The sequence below is a fragment of the Salvelinus alpinus genome, chromosome 19, assembly GCF_045679555.1.
Source record: "Salvelinus alpinus chromosome 19, SLU_Salpinus.1, whole genome shotgun sequence".
NCBI classification, from domain to species: Eukaryota; Metazoa; Chordata; class Actinopteri; order Salmoniformes; family Salmonidae; genus Salvelinus; species Salvelinus alpinus.
In genome coordinates this window covers 10,363,035-10,380,414 of record NC_092104.1, presented here as the reverse complement: position 1 = coordinate 10,380,414, position 17,380 = coordinate 10,363,035, and the positions used below count along the sequence as shown (strand labels likewise).

The window sequence follows — 17,380 nt, the reverse complement described above, 5'->3', positions numbered from 1 at the left end:
CAATGTGAAGGTATTTACACACATTGCTTTTCCACCATGGAATGCTGCGTGCTGCCTTGTAGGATGCCAACGCCTCTTTGATGGTGTTGGCAAACGTCTTGTCTGTGTCCTTGCTCGCAAAGGTCTCCACGAAAAGCTCCTTCATGGTCAAATTATTTTGTGGAGGAGATGCCTCTGAGTCTGCCCCTGTCGGCACTGTGGCTTGACCCTGCTGAAAACATGACTTGATCTATTAAACTAACTAATTATTTATTTTCATATTTCATAGAACTATAATTGTGGCAATAACATTTAATAAAAGCCATTATTATTCCAAATCAAAAGTGGATGATTTTAATAGCAATAGCATAGACTAACATTAGACTGTAGTATATTTATTATTTAAGTAATTCACTCTTATTTTTTTAACCTCTATCAGTGGCCACAATGTCAGTGGTGACATCATTGTATGTCCTCCGGTGTAGGGCAGGGTCTAGGTGAGACAGGGACAGAACCCCTGGCACCACTGGGACTGGATCCAGACGGGGACGGGTAGAGGTAACCCCGGTTGCACTGGTCGAGGCGCTGGAGAGACGCCGCGGTCCAACGCCGCGTCTCCTTCCCCCACACGGCGTTTGCCCACTCCAGAGCTCTCCCTGAGAGGCATGAGACGAGGGCGGACACTCTCTCCCTTCCTGAGGGAGCTGGGTGAACGGTGGCCAGGTACAGGTCCAGTTGTAAAAGGAACCCCTGGCACCGTGCTGCTGTCCCATCATAATCCTTGGGAAGGGAGAGAAGCACATCCCACTGGGACTGGATCCAGCGGTCCATGGTATGGACAACGCGATCTATCATGGCACCGAGATGTTGTATCATTGCCGCGTGTTCCTGGACGCGCTCCTCGACTCCTCTGACCGGGGTACCTGCTCCTGCTGACTCCATGGTGGTGTGATATTCTGTCAGGCATGTGCGTACTTGTGGTGAAGTCAGGTGCAGGAGAGCAGAGAATTGTGAACAGGCGCACACTTTATTTCGTCAGGAAAAAGATTACAGACGGACGCAGCTGCGTCAAAAACCTCCTAGCCAACAAGGCAAAGTGTAAAGCGCGCAAAAACAGTCACAAAATATAAATGTTTAACAATTCAAACAAGCTTTGTGAAAATACACGGAAAGAACGAACGCCAGCCTGGCGCGTTACAAAACACACACCAACACACAAACAATATCACACAAAGACATGAGGGGGAACAGAGGAATAAATACATGCAGTGTGATTGGGGAATGTAAACCAGGTGTGCAAAACAAGACAATACAAATGGATAAATGAACAATGGAGTGGCTATGGCTAGAAAGCCGGTGACGTCGACCGCCGCCCGAACAAGGAGAGGAGCTGACTTCGGCAGAAGTCGTGACAGTAAGTAACTTCCAAGGGCTCTATTCAATCCACATTGTGCAAGTTCAGCTTTACAGCCTTATTGAAATTTAAAGGCAATGTTCCCGCTTTAACGGAGACTACATTCACGGTAAACACTGCATATGTCGGCTCAATCAGAAATGACCTTTACATTTATATAGCGGATTCTGTAACGCTTGAGAAAAAGCCCTGAAGCTACTTACATAAAGTTTGTTTTAACATAAACAAAACAGGAAAGGCATCACGTCCATGTCAGAAACTCTACACCGTGCAGAACTCTCTGCCATGCAGAATATCTGTCTGTCTGTCATGCAGAAGACCTGTCTGTCTGTCATGAGGAAGACCTGTCTGTCTGTCATGCGGAAGACCTGTCTGTCTGTCATGCGGAAGACCTGTCTGTCTGTCATGCAGAAAACCTGCCTGTCTGTCATGCAGAAGACCTGTCTGTCTGTCATGCAGAAGACCTGTCTGTCTGTCATGCAGAAGACCTGCCTGTCTGTCATGCAGAAGACCTGTCTGTCTGTCTGTCATGTAGAATACCTGCCTGTGTGTCATGTAGAATACCTGCCTGTCTGCCATACAGAAGATCTGTCTGTCTGCCATGCAGAAGACCTGTCTGTCTGTCATGCAGAAGACCTGTCTGTCTGTCATGCAGAAGACCTGTCTGTCTGTCATAAACACTGACTCTTACGCAGAGCTAGTCCGCATCGCAAATAGCACCCTATTCTCAACACTACGTATGATCAGAGCCCTATGGTTGATGCTATTTGGAACACAGCCACTGGCTTGAAGCCAGACATACAGTGTTCAGCCCAGCCTCTATGCTCAAATCAAATCAAATTTTATTGGTCACATACACATGGTTAGCAGATGTTATTGCGAGCGTAGCGAAATGCTCAATGGAGTCCCATGTTGGCTCTGAGCAGGAGAAAGAGGGTACAATCCAACCCGAGTGGCCAGAAACCACAGCCTACAACAGGGAGAGGAAATCAGGATGGCTAGCGTCTGGACACAGGACACAAAGGAAGAGGAGGACTATGCTAAGAACAGGTAAGTACGTCCGCCAGCGTGGAAGATTTCAGGGAAAGAAGATTTCCCCATGCAGTCTGAAAAAAATATATTTTGTGAGGATAGACACTCAGCATAAACTCTTGGTCCAACTGTTGCATCCTGTACACAATGTGTGTGTTCACTTTTATCTGTCACACGCGCAGGCATGCACACACACACACACACACACACACAAGCAGTACAAGTACATACATATAAACAGGGGTGCAAGTACACACAGCTACAAGCGTGCAGACACACTAGGCTGTAAACACCTGTAACGTGCATTTAGCTTAGCTCTCTCCAGAGTTGAACATTTCTCTCTCTCTCTCCCACCCTCTCCCTCTCTCAACCTCTCCCTCTCTTTCTGCTATAATTAAGTGAATTAAGTCTTCAGAAGACTCTCCTCCCTCTGCTGTTATACAGTCATTTCATGTATCCTCCTGGCTTCCCCTCCCTTTTTAAAAGATAAAGGCATACTTTTCTCCCATGGATTTTCTGATATGTAGTCGGCTTTCCCAATCCCCCTTTTCTTTTATAGTGCATGCCAGGGAATTATCTAGATGCAGCTAAAATAAAATCAAACATTTCAACAACGTTGCTATGTAGGCTATCTGATGATTTGAAGCTACGCATTCTGAAGACAAAATGAAAATGAATTTGAAACCTTTCCCCAGAATGACTCTCCATCCGACACATGCATATATGCAGACATGTTTAGCAATGGAATTTAAACCAATTAAACATCTTTGTTTCCCATAATATGACTAACTATTAACCACTAACTCTGCAGTATAGATTCACCAAGAACAAGAAAATCTCTTGGTAAAATAACGTGAGCACATTATTTTACCTAAACGATACTGTGCGAGTTGGTTTAAGCTACACGTTTAGCACCTAGCTTCAATAGCACTTTTCTTTAGTTAACTCTATAGCTCCTTTAAGGAGTCACAGTGCTGGAGGCAGTATAAACCCTAGACAGCACCATATTCCTCAAACTGTTGTTTATGTTCACGACCTAGCCTAAATGCCAGTCTGTTTTGTGCTATCATGCCAACTCCTTGTCAGTCATTGTCATGACAACAAGGACAGCAATGGAGTTCCCTAGAGCACAGACAGATCTGGGACTGGGCCAGCAACATCTCACCAACTGTTTACTTTCAGAGTAGAACCAGAAGGTTTCCCTTAGAGGTAGCCTATAGGCCCACACATTTACCAACCAATTACACAGGGTCATACCATACATTAAATGACGGAACTCCGCCCCATCGGTCATAATGTAGTCACACACACTGCATATATGTACTGTTGGAGCTAGGAACACAAGCATTTCGCTACATCCGCAATAACATCTGCTAAATATGTGTATGTGACCACTAAATTGTGATTTGATTTAAACAGTTTCATTAATCCCCTTTTTCTCGTCCTCGGTGTAGTCCCTCACAGTCAAGAAATTGCACTCTGAAACCCTACCACCACGACCCTACCACCACTTGGCTGCGTCCCAAACTGTACTCTATTACCTTTACAGTGAACTACTTTTGACCAGGGCCCATAGTGCACTATATAGGGAATAAATCAAATCACATTTTATTTGTCACATGCTTCATAAACAACAGGTGAAGACTAACAGTGAAATGTTTACTTACAATGCAGAGAGAAAGAAAATAGAGAAAAAATTGAAAAGTAATAACACATAATAATAAGACGTAATAATAAATACACAATGAGTAACGATAACTTGGCTATATACAAGGGGTACCAGTACCAAGTACCAAGTTGATGTGCAGGGGTACGAGGTAATTGAGTTAGATATGTACATATAACTAGGAATAAAGTGACAGATAATAAACAGTAGCATATTTAATGAGTTACAAAAGTTAGTGCAAAAAGGGTCAATGCAGATAGTCCGGGTAACTAATGGTTAACTATTTAACTAACTATTTATCAGTCTTATGGCTTAGTGATAGAAGCTGTTCAGGGTCCTGTTAGTTCTAGACTTGGTGCACTGGTCCCGCTTGCCATGCTGTAGCAGAGAGAACAGTCTATGACTTGGGTGGCTGGAGTCGGACAACTTTTAGGGCCTTCCTCTGACACCGCCTGGTATAGAATAGGGTGCCATTTAGGACACAGGCCTCGTGTGAAGCAGAAGTTTATTAAATGTAAATATGGGCACACGATCACTTGAACCACTCTGGGAGCCACGGCGACAGCCATTTCCCTATCCCAGACGTGAGGTACAGCATGCTGAGGGTCTGAGCAGAACAGACATTTCCCTGTCCCAGACGTGAGGTACAGCATGCTGAGGGTCTGAGCAGAACAGACATTTCCCTGTCCCAGACGTGAGGTACAGCATGCTGAGGGTCTGAGCAGAACAGACATTTCCCTGTCCCAGACGTGAGGTACAGCATGCTGAATGTCTGAGCAGAACAGACATTTCCCTGTCCCAGACGTGAGGTACAGCATGCTGAGGGTCTGAGCAGAACAGCCATTTCCCTGTCCCAGACGTGAGGTACAGCATGCTGAGGGTCTGAGCAGAACAGCCATTTCCCTGTCCCAGACGTGAGGTACAGCATGCTGAGGGTCTGAGCAGAACAGCCATTTCCCTGTCCCAGACGTGAGGTACAGCATGCTGAGGGTCTGAGCAGAACAGACATTTGAGTACTTTTAACATGTATCCTTCCTTCCTCTCTCTCTTCTTTGAAGTAATCACTGATCTAAGATAAACGGATGAGTTAGTAAACGTTGAATTAATGACATCGTTTTCATCTATTCTTTTTAGTCAGATCGCTGATTACTTCAGGCAGCTACAGTATGAACTAGTTTGATGAGGGGAGATTCCCCCGATCAGTGTATTCCTGAAAGGGAGAGAGAGAGAAAGAGAGAGTGAGAGCGAGAGAGAGACTCAGAGAGAGAGTGCTACGCTAACTGCTAACGCTAGATGCTAGAGCAAGGTGCTAACATTAAATGCTACCAAAGATATTTTTAACTAACCCTAAATGTATTTATATATTTTTACCTTTATTTAACTAGGCAAGTCAGTTAAGAACAAATTCTTATTTACAATGACGGCCTTCCAAAAGGCCTCCTGCGGGGACGGGGGCTGGGATTTCAAAAAATATATAAAAATAAATAAATAAAAATTGAACAAAACAAACATCACGACAAGAGAGACAACACTACATAAAGAGAGACCTAAGACACTAACTGCTAACGCTAGATGCTAGCACAAGGTGCTAAAGCTAGGTGCTTTGCTAACTGCTGACGCTAGATGCTACCAAAAGGTGCTTAAGCTAGGTGCTACGCTAGCTGCGAACGCTAGATGCTACGAAAAGGTGTTCACGCTAGGTGCTAACGCTAGCTGCTCCTCTGTTCCTCCCCTACCTCTCTCCCATTCATCTCCAAATTCCTCTCCTTCTCCCCTACTCTCCCATTCCTCTCAATCTCTCTCCTAAACCTATTTCCCTTTCTCTTTCCCTCTCTCATTTCCCCCTCTTTCCCTATCTCTCGCTCTTTCACACTGCTTACCCATACCTCTCTTTCCCCCTCTCTTCTTCTACTTCTCTTGGTCCCCCTGCTCTTCCTTTGTCTCTGCCTCAGCGCACAATGCAGGGTGGCCAGCGTTGAAAAACCAAAAAGATACAATTAAGTTGCACTGTGAGTGTGTGTGTGTGTGTGTGTGTGTGTGTGTGTGTGTGTGTGTGTGTGTGTGTGTGTGTGTGTGTGTGTGTGTGTGTGTGTGTGTGTGTGTGTGATGGGGCACCTCAGAGGAGGAGCCAGAGCATTGTGACTTGGCAAACAGCACCACGCCCATTAAGGCAAAGTTTTTCTTCAGTTTGTCTTAAAATGCAGGGCCTAATCAAACACAAATCAGCCACACACTCCTGTGCCCTGTGTGTGTGTGTGTGTGTGTGTGTGTGTGTGTGTGTGTGTGTGTGTGTGTGTGTGTGTGTGTGTGTGTGTGTGTGTGTGTGTGTGTGTGTGTGTGTGTGTGTGTGTGTGTGTGTGTGTGTGTGTGTGTGTGTGTGTGTGGCTGTTCTGCCCTGTAGAGCCCAAACGGACAGGAGTGGACAAACGCTAATTAAATGTCCTCCACTTTTCCTCCTCTTGCTCCCCCTATATTTGTTTTCTTACCGGTTTGCTTTTCTAGCCTCTGTGATCCGCAGGAAAATAAACAACCCTTCCGGTTGATGGTGGGTCGAACTCAGGAATGCTACTGCCAATAATAAAGTACCACCAAACCAAATCTGATCCTCTTTGGAACTGGATAGAGAAGTACTAACAAGTACTACAGGAAATACTGGACAGGGAAGTAGTAACAAGTACTATAGGACATATTGGTCCCACACGGTCCCGTGTGGCTCAGTTGGTAGAGCATGGCGCTTGCAACGCCAGGGTTGTGGGTTCATTCCCCACGGGGGGACCAGGATGAATATGTATGAACTTTCCAATTTGTAAGTCGCTCTGGATAAGAAGCGTCTGCTAAATGACTTAAATGCAAATGTAAATATTGGATAGAGAAGAACTAACAAGTACTACAGGAAATACTGGATTGAGAATTATTAACAAGTACTATAGGACATACTAAAGAAAACCCTTTGGGGAATAGATACATATAAATCCCAGGCCGTTATGAGAGAATCAGTGCTTCTACATCTGCATTGCTTGTGTTCGGGGTTTTAGGCCGGGTTTCTGTACAGCACTTTGTGACATCAGCTGGTGTAAAAAGGGCTTCATGAAAACATTTGATTGATTGATTGATTGATGGAATGAATATGAATAATTTGTCTTCCTCAGGTCCCTGGAGATGCCTCTGCAGTGTATTTATTAGTGCCGTTAATTTCCTTCCATGTGTGGCTGACAACACTATAGAAGGAGCTACATGATTAACTGCTGGGATAATACCAACTGGGATTTGTTGCTTGTAAATCTAAAACATTTTTAGAAACTTGTTTTCTTCGAGACTCTTAACTTCCTCTGTCAGTAGAAAACGTATCTAGAGAGAAGAGATAGTGGGAACTGGGCTAGTTATTAGGCTGTGACGGGAACTGAATAACCGTGTAACTGATGGTTATGGACAAAGACCATCATGAAAATAAAATAACCGTTAAAACCGTTTAAGGCCTACATTAATTTAAGGATATTTCCCCCCTTATATAGTAGATAGACTTGACCTGACAGCAGGAGTGTTTACTAATGATTATAAGTGATTGTTTTGCTAACTTAGTCTGTCGATTAAACTTTCTCCTCCTACTATTTCCTCCTCTTTCCAACTGTCCTTTAATGCTCCGGCAGCTGATTGGCTAGATGTGGGGGGTGTAGAGTGATGCTCCAGCAGCTGATTGGCTAGATGTGGGGGTGTAGAGTGATGCTCCAGCAGCTGATTGGCTAGATGTGGGGGTGTAGAGTGATGCTCCAGCAGTTGATTGGCTAGATTTGGGGGTGTAGAGTGATGCTCCAGCAGCTGATTGGCTAGATGTGGGGGTGTAGAGTGATGCTCTAGCAGCTGATTGGCTAGATGTCGGGGTGTAGAGTGATGCTCCAGCAGCTGATTGGCTAGATGTGGGGGTGTAGAGTGATGCTCCAGCAGCTGATTGGCTAAATGTGGGGGTGTAGGGTGATGCTCTAGCAGCTGATTGGCTAGATGTGGGGATGTAGAGTGATGCTCTAGCAGCTGATTGGCTAGATATGCGGGGGTGTAGAGCGCTATAGCCTATGGCACAATCTTTGACGTGTGGACATTATTTTATATAATTGCTTCCTAGTAAATAAATAAATGATGGCTTGTGGCTGGCTTCTCCCTGACTACACATAGATGTAGGTCTACCTGACTGGCTTCTCCCTGACTACACATAGATGTAGGTCTACCTGACTGGCTTCTCCCTGACTACACATAGATGTAGGTCTACCTGACTGGCTTCTCTCTGACAACACATAGATGTAGGTCTACCTGACTGGCTTCTCTCTGACTACACATAGATGTAGGTCTACCTGACTGGCTTCTCTCTGACAACACATAGATAGATGTAAGTCTACCTGACTGGCTTCTCTCTGACTACACATAGATGTAGGTCTACCTGACTGGCTTCTCTCTGACAACACATAGATGTAGGTCTACCTGACTGGCTTCTCCCTGACTACACATAGATGTAGGTCTACCTGACTGGCTTCTCTCTGACAACACATAGATGTAGGTCTACCTGATTGGCTTCTCCCTGACTACACATAGATGTAGGTCTACCTGACTGGCTTCTCTCTGACAACACATAGATGTAGGTCTACCTGACTGGCTTCTCTCTGACAACACATAGATGTAGGTCTACCTGACTGGCTTCTCTCTGACAACACATAGATGTAGGTCTACCTGACTGGCTTCTCTCTGACAACACATAGATGTAGGTCTACCTGACTGGCTTCTCTCTGACAACACATAGATGTAGGTCTACCTGACTGGCTTCTCTCTGACAACACATAGATGTAGGTCTACCTGACTGGCTTCTCTCTGACTACACATAGATGTAGGTCTACCTGACTGGCTTCTCTCTGACAACACATAGATGTAGGTCTACCTGACTGGCTTCTCTCTGACTACACATAGATGTAGGTCTACCTGACTGGCTTCTCCCTGACTACACATAGATGTAGGTCTACCTGACTGGCTTCTCCCTGACTACATATAGATGTAGGTCTACCTGACCGGCTTCTCCCTGACTACACATAGATGTAGGTCTACCTGACTGGCTTCTCCCTGACTACACATAGATGTAGGTCTACCTGACTGGCTTCTCCCTGACTACACAGAGATGTAGGTCTACCTGACTGGCTTCTCTCTGACAACACATAGATGTAGGTCTACCTTACTGGCTTCTCCCTGACTACATATAGATGTAGGTCTACCTGACTGGCTTCTCCCTGACTACACATAGATGTAGGTCTACCTGACTGGCTTCTCCCTGACTACATATAGATGTAGGTCTACCTGACTGGCTTCTCCCTGACTACATATAGATGTAGGTCTACCTGACTGGCTTCTCCCTGACTACACATAGATGTAGGTCTACCTGACTGGCTTCTCCCTGACTACACATAGATGTAGGTCTACCTGACTGGCTTCTCCCTGACTACACATAGATGTAGGTCTACCTGACTGGCTTCTCCCTGACTACATATAGATGTAGGTCTACCTGACCGGCTTCTCCCTGACTACACATAGATGTAGGTCTACCTGACTGGCTTCTCCCTGACTACACATAGATGTAGGTCTACCTGACTGGCTTCTCCCTGACTACATATAGATGTAGGTCTACCTGACTGGCCTCTCTCTGACTACACATAGATGTAGGTCTACCTGACTGGCTTCTCTCTGACTACACATAGATGTAGGTCTACCTGACTGGCTTCTCCCTGACTACACATAGATGTAGGTCTACCTGACTGGCTTCTCCCTGACTACACATAGATGTAGGTCTACCTGACTGGCTTCTCCCTGACTACACATAGATGTAGGTCTACCTGACTGGCTTCTCCCTGACTACACATAGATGTAGGTCTACCTGACTGGCTTCTCCCTGAATACACATAGATGTAGGTCTACCCGACTGGCTTCTCCCTGACTACACATAGATGTAGGTCTACCCGACTGGCTTCTCCCTGACTACACATATATGTAGGTCTACCTGACTGGCTTCTCCCTGACTACACATAGATGTAGGTCTACCTGACTGGCTTCTCCCTGACTACACATAGATGTAGGTCTACCTGACTGGCTTCTCCCTGACTACACATAGATGTAGGTCTACCTGACTGGCTTCTCCCTGACTACACATAGATGTAGGTCTACCTGACTGGCTTCTCCCTGACTACACATAGATGTAGGTCTACCTTACTGGCTTCTCCCTGACTACATATAGATGTAGGTCTACCTGACTGGCTTCTCCCTGACTACACATAGATGTAGGTCTACCTGACTGGCTTCTCCCTGACTACACATAGATGTAGGTCTACCTGACTGGCTTCTCTCTGACTACACATAGATGTAGGTCTACCTGACTGGCTTCTCTCTGACTACACATAGATGTAGGTCTACCTGACTGGCTTCTCCCTGACTACACATAGATGTAGGTCTACCTGACTGGCTTCTCCCTGACTACACATAGATGTAGGTCTACCTGACTGGCTTCTCCCTGACTACACATAGATGTAGGTCTACCTGACTGGCTTCTCCCTGACTACACATAGATGTAGGTCTACCTGACTGGCTTCTCCCTGAATACACATAGATGTAGGTCTACCCGACTGGCTTCTCCCTGACTACACATAGATGTAGGTCTACCCGACTGGCTTCTCCCTGACTACACATATATGTAGGTCTACCTGACTGGCTTCTCCCTGACTACACATAGATGTAGGTCTACCTGACTGGCTTCTCCCTGACTACACATAGATGTAGGTCTACCTGACTGGCTTCTCCCTGACTACACATAGATGTAGGTCTACCTGACTGGCTTCTCCCTGACTACACATAGATGTAGGTCTACCTGACTGGCTTCTCCCTGACTACACATAGATGTAGGTCTACCTGACTGGCTTCTCCCTGACTACACATAGATGTAGGTCTACCTGACTGGCTTCTCCCTGACTACACATAGATGTAGGTCTACCTGACTGGCTTCTCCCCGACTACACATAGATGTAGGTCTACCTGACTGGCTTCTCCCTGACTACACATAGATGTAGGTCTACCTGACTGGCTTCTCCCTGACTACACATAGATGTAGGTCTACCTGACTGGCTTCTCCCTGACTACACATAGATGTAGGTCTACCTGACTGGCTTCTCCCTGACTACACATAGATGTAGGTCTACCTGACTGGCTTCTCTCTGACAACACATAGATGTAGGTCTACCTGACTGGCTTCTCTCTGACTACACATAGATGTAGGTCTACCTGACTGGTTTCTCCCTGACTACACATAGATGTAGGTCTACCTGACTGGCTTCTCCCTGACTACACATAGATGTAGGTCTACCTTACTGGCTTCTCCATGACTACATATAGATGTAGGTCTACCTGACTGGCTTCTCCCTGACTACACATAGATGTAGGTCTACCTGACTGGCTTCTCCCTGACTACATATAGATGTAGGTCTACCTGACTGGCTTCTCTCTGACTACACATAGATGTAGGTCTACCTGACTGGCTTCTCTCTGACTACACATAGATGTAGGTCTACCTGACTGGCTTCTCCCTGACTACACATAGATGTAGGTCTACCTGACTGGCTTCTCCCTGACTACACATAGATGTAGGTCTACCTGACTGGCTTCTCCCTGACTACACATAGATGTAGGTCTACCTGACTGGCTTCTCCCTGACTACACATAGATGTAGGTCTACCTGACTGGCTTCTCCCTGAATACACATAGATGTAGGTCTACCCGACTGGCTTCTCCCTGACTACACATAGATGTAGGTCTACCCGACTGGCTTCTCCCTGACTACACATATATGTAGGTCTACCTGACTGGCTTCTCCCTGACTACACATAGATGTAGGTCTACCTGACTGGCTTCTCCCTGACTACACATAGATGTAGGTCTACCTGACTGGCTTCTCCCTGACTACACATAGATGTAGGTCTACCTGACTGGCTTCTCCCTGACTACACATAGATGTAGGTCTACCTGACTGGCTTCTCCCTGACTACACATAGATGTAGGTCTACCTGACTGGCTTCTCCCTGACTACACATAGATGTAGGTCTACCTGACTGGCTTCTCCCTGACTACACATAGATGTAGGTCTACCTGACTGGCTTCTCCCCGACTACACATAGATGTAGGTCTACCTGACTGGCTTCTCCCTGACTACACATAGATGTAGGTCTACCTGACTGGCTTCTCCCTGACTACACATAGATGTAGGTCTACCTGACTGGCTTCTCCCTGACTACACATAGATGTAGGTCTACCTGACTGGCTTCTCCCTGACTACACATAGATGTAGGTCTACCTGACTGGCTTCTCTCTGACAACACATAGATTTAGGTCTACCTGACTGGCTTCTCTCTGACAACACATAGATGTAGGTCTACCTGACTGGCTTCTCCCTGACTACACATAGATGTAGGTCTACCTGACTGGCTTCTCTCTGACAACACATAGATGTAGGTCTACCTGACTGGCTTCTCTCTGACTACACATAGATGTAGGTCTACCTGACTGGCTTCTCCCTGACTACACATAGATGTAGGTCTACCTGACTGGCTTCTCTCTGACAACACATAGATGTAGGTCTACCTGACTGGCTTCTCCCTGACTACACATAGATGTAGGTCTACCTGACTGGCTTCTCCCTGACTACACATAGATGTAGGTCTACCTGACTGGCTTCTCCCTGACTACACATAGATGTAGGTCTACCTGACTGGCTTCTCCCTGACTACATATAGATGTAGGTCTACCTGACTGGCTTCTCCCTGACTACACATAGATGTAGGTCTACCTGACTGGCTTCTCTCTGACTACACATAGATGTAGGTCTACCTGACTGGCTTCTCCCTGACTACACATAGATGTAGGTCTACCTGACTGGCTTCTCCCTGACTACACATAGATGTAGGTCTACCTGACTGGCTTCTCCCTGACTACACATAGATGTAGGTCTACCTGACTGGCTTCTCTCTGACAACACATAGATGTAGGTCTACCTGACTGGCTTCTCCCTGACTACACATAGATGTAGGTCTACCTGACTGGCTTCTCCCTGACTACATATAGATGTAGGTCTACCTGACTGGCTTCTCCCTGACTACACATAGATGTAGGTCTACCTGACTGGCTTCTCCCTGACTATATATAGATGTAGGTCTACCTGACTGGCTTCTCCCTGACTACACATAGATGTAGGTCTACCTGACTGGCTTCTCCCTGACTACACATAGATGTAGGTCTACCTGACTGGCTTCTCTCTGACTACACATAGATGTAGGTCTACCTGACTGGCTTCTCTCTGACTACACATAGATGTAGGTCTACCTGACTGGCTTATCCCTGACTACACATAGATGTAGGTCTACCTGACTGGCTTCTCTCTGACTACACATAGATGTAGGTCTACCTGCTTCTCGCAAATGTAAAATCTAGGAAAGTGCCCAGCTGTGCTTCTCAGTAAGTCAAATTATAATATTGCCTCACAGTATTTTTTAAAATCTTTGGAACACTATCCCTCGATAATCGACGTATTTGTTTCTATTTTAATGATTGTTCATTTCATCTTCATACTATAGCATAGCTGTACCCTTCATACTTTCATTGTCACTGTATTAAGGTAGGCCTAGTTTTTTTTAAAAGGTTTAAGAAAATTAGAAATATTTGCTCTTTCATTTCAACAGCAGTGTCACTACCTAGCTACCACAACCATGCAACACACTAGGATAACAACAAAGACATATCATTACCTCACTGTCTGTTATTATAATAGTTAACAGAAAGGACACTGCTGCTCATGCTCCCAGGTGATATTTATTTACAACAATGTTTCCACCCTTAGGTATGTGTTATTTCATAGTTTTGATGTCTTCACTATTATTCTACAATGTAGAAAATAGTAAAAATAAAGAACATCTTTTGACTGGTATATACACATATATGTGTGTGTGTGTGTGTATGTGGCTGGCAGAGACAGGCCCCTGGCAGCAATGGCCCCAAATAAGGCTCAGGTGTGTTGGGCCGGGCCCTTGAGCAGCTCAGGCTCAATGACACCAGGGTCGTCACACACACAGAGCAACCCAGCATGGAAGGGACTCTCACAGAGAGCAACAAACACACACAGGCGTAGTTAGGTGGAGACCCAGAGAGAGAGAAGAGAAAACACAGGCTTTGGTGTGGCAGCCATGTCTGATTAAATATCTTCCAAGATTTATACTTAAAAAAAATACAAATGTGTCCATGTTATCTCTATGATCTGTTGTAGCACTTTCAATAGCTAGCTGTAGTATTTCCTGGATAATAAAAAAACAAAAAAATGTTACAAACTCCAAAATAACTACATTTAAATAATAAATAACTTGAATCACAAACAAAAATGTGTCTAAAAAATTATAAACTTTCAGATAAACTGTTAACTAAACAACGTCAATAACATCAAAGAATTGATCTCAAATGAATCAATGAAAACTCCTCCTCCCCCATCCTTCTCTAAGCGGTGCTCTGCTCTTTCTTTACCTCCCTTTCATTTCCCTTCCTCTCTCTTTTCTCTTTTTTCTTTTCTCTTTCCCTCTCTTCTTCTCTCGCTCCCTCTCTTTTGTCTCAAGTCCTTGGGGCTCCTTTATGCTCTCTTTAAATAGGGGCCCAACCAGATCATTTTGTCTCTCCATTCAGCAGCGGGTCATTCCACCCAGGGACAGCTCACTTTGAGACCCATCCCACCATGAGCTTCCCTGTAACCATGGAGACACGCTCAGTGAGATCCCGGGGCCCTGAAACAGTGATTTGGTGGATTCGGTGTGGTGTAGGACAACCAGGGCAGCGAGGGCCCACAGGGGAGGAACAACAAAGAAAACGGTGTCTGAAACGGAGAGGAGAGAGGCCCAGTGTAGAGAAAAGGCCTGACTGTGAGAGAGAGAGAGAGAGAGAGAGAGAGAGAGAGAGAGAGAGAGAGAGAGAGAGAGAGAGAGAGAGAGAGAGAGAGAGAGAGAGAGAGAGAGAGAGAGAGAGAGAGAGAGAGAGAGAGAGAGAGAGAGAGAGAGAGAGAGAGAGAGAGAGAGAGAGAGAGAGAGAGAGAGAGAGAGAGAGAGAGAGAGAGAGAGAGGTAGAGAGAGAGAGAGAGAGAGAGAGAGGTAGAGAGAGAGAGAGAGAGAGAGGTAGAGAGAGAGAGAGAGAGAGAGAGAGAGAGAGAGAGAGAGAGAGAGAGAGAGAGAGAGAGAGAGAGAGAGAGAGAGAGAGAGAGAGGTAGAGAGAGAGAGAGAGAGAGAGAGAGAGAGAGAGAGAGAGAGAGAGAGGTAGAGAGGTAGAGAGAGAGAGAGAGAGAGAGAGAGAGAGAGAGAGAGAGAGAGAGAGAGAGAGAGAGAGAGAGAGAGAGAGAGAGAGAGAGAGAGAGATAGATAGAGAGAGAGAGAGATAGAGAGAGGTAGAGAGAGAGAGGGGTAGAGAGAGAGACAGAGAGAGAGAGAGGTAGAGAAAGAGAGGTAGAGAGAGAGAGAGAGAGAGAGGTAGAGAGAGAGAGAGAGGTAGAGAGAGAGAGGTAGAGCGAGAGAGAGAGAGAGAGGTAGAGAGAGAGAGAGAGACAGAGACAGAGAGACAGAGAGACAGAGGTTGAGAGAGACAGGTAGAGAGAGAGATCGACACCCAACCAGGAAGAGAAGCCAAGATAATATCAGCAAGTTGAGGCGTACACACACATGAAAGGAGAACCTAAGAGGCCTCCCTCACGGTGCAGGCAGCTCCACGCTTCACAGGGTTTCTCTCCTCCCTCCTGCCCCCCCCCCCCCCCCCCCAGTGTCTGTGTGATGTGGTGGTGAGGGAGGGAACTGAAGCTTTCATTGATCTGAAGGGAGGATACTCTGGCCTTGTATTCAAGGCTCAGTATCAACAACAGACCATTACCTTCACCTCCCTAACTTCATATTATCACTGAACTGAATGTTCTGAAACGACACTCTATTCTCTATGTCGTGATACTATTTTTGGACATGGTCCATAGGGCTCTGGTCAACTGTAGTGTACTATATATGGAATAGGGTGGCATTTTGGACACCGCCATGCAATTATGTGCACAAGCTGTGCTCATATGCCGTGAAAAGAAGTAGGTCCTTAACTCCATTCGGGGCGAAGTACGCCCACCGCTGAAAGGAAAGAAAATAGTCCCATCGACCTACCTGCTCCTCCATCTATTCAATCCCACAGCAGAAAGCATTGTTCCATAAAACACAGTTATACTGGAATAAAAAGACGCTGCTGTGTCTCAAAACACAGAAACCATTCTAGATTACCAATCCCTTTTTATATTGACGTTCTACAGCAATCTGGGCATTCACTCTCTCTCTCTCTCTGCTCAACTGCTTCTCTGTGGAGTCCACCATGATAGAGAGACAGAGGGAAAGAGAGAGCGAGAGAGCAGAGTGCTTCATCAAAACCTCTGATTCTTCCTCTGCAGACAGATAAACAGTGGATGAGCTCACACACACAACCTACCACTCCTCCCGCCCGCCCGCTCGCCCGCTCAACCTACCACTCCTCCCGCCCGCCCGCTCGCCCGCTCAACCTACCACTCCTCCCGCCCGCCCGCTCAACCTACCACTCCTCCCAACCACCTGTATTTGGACATTTTCATCAGGCAGAATTGTTCTCCACATAATAAATCCTAAATAAAGTGTACAATATAACAGAAAGGCTACATAACAGTTCAGCACACTGCCAGAATGGACCTAACAAAACACCACAGTCGCTGTTTAACACCTTTCTCTGTGTAGCATAAGGACCACGCTGGCATGGCCTGAAACAGACACCTTCCCAGGTCAGGGCGTCCTGAGTTTACACAGCCAGAGGTGGGAACGGTTAACCTTCTCTCTCTCTCTCTCTCTCTCTCTCTCTCTCTCTCTCTCTCTCTCTCTCTCTCTCTCTCTCTCTCTCTCTCTCTCTCTCTCTCTCTCTCTCTCTCTCTCTCTCTCTCTCTCTCTCTCTCTCTCTCTCTCTCTCTCTCTCTCTCTCTCTCTCTTCTCTCTCTCTCTCTCTCTCTCTCTCTCTCTCTCTCTCTCTCTCTCTGATGCAAGACAGGGCACCCATCCCAAAGCTACTTAGCAGTAAGAAGGTGCAGCTGAATGGAGAGGAGAACCCCATGCAGGCTGTGCCAACAGAGGGGCAAGAGACAGATAGGGGAGGCTGCTAGCTAGGCACTAATAACTGGAGAGGATCTATACCTTGGAATAAATAAAATA

At 46.0% G+C, this 17,380-nt stretch overlaps 1 protein-coding gene across 2 annotated transcripts in view; it reads right to left on the bottom strand.

Moving 5' to 3' along the window:
- LOC139544992 (E3 ubiquitin-protein ligase znrf3-like) overlaps positions 1-17,380 on the bottom strand; it is a 231,369-nt gene that overhangs the window by 55,954 nt on the left and 158,035 nt on the right. The window lies entirely within an intron of this gene.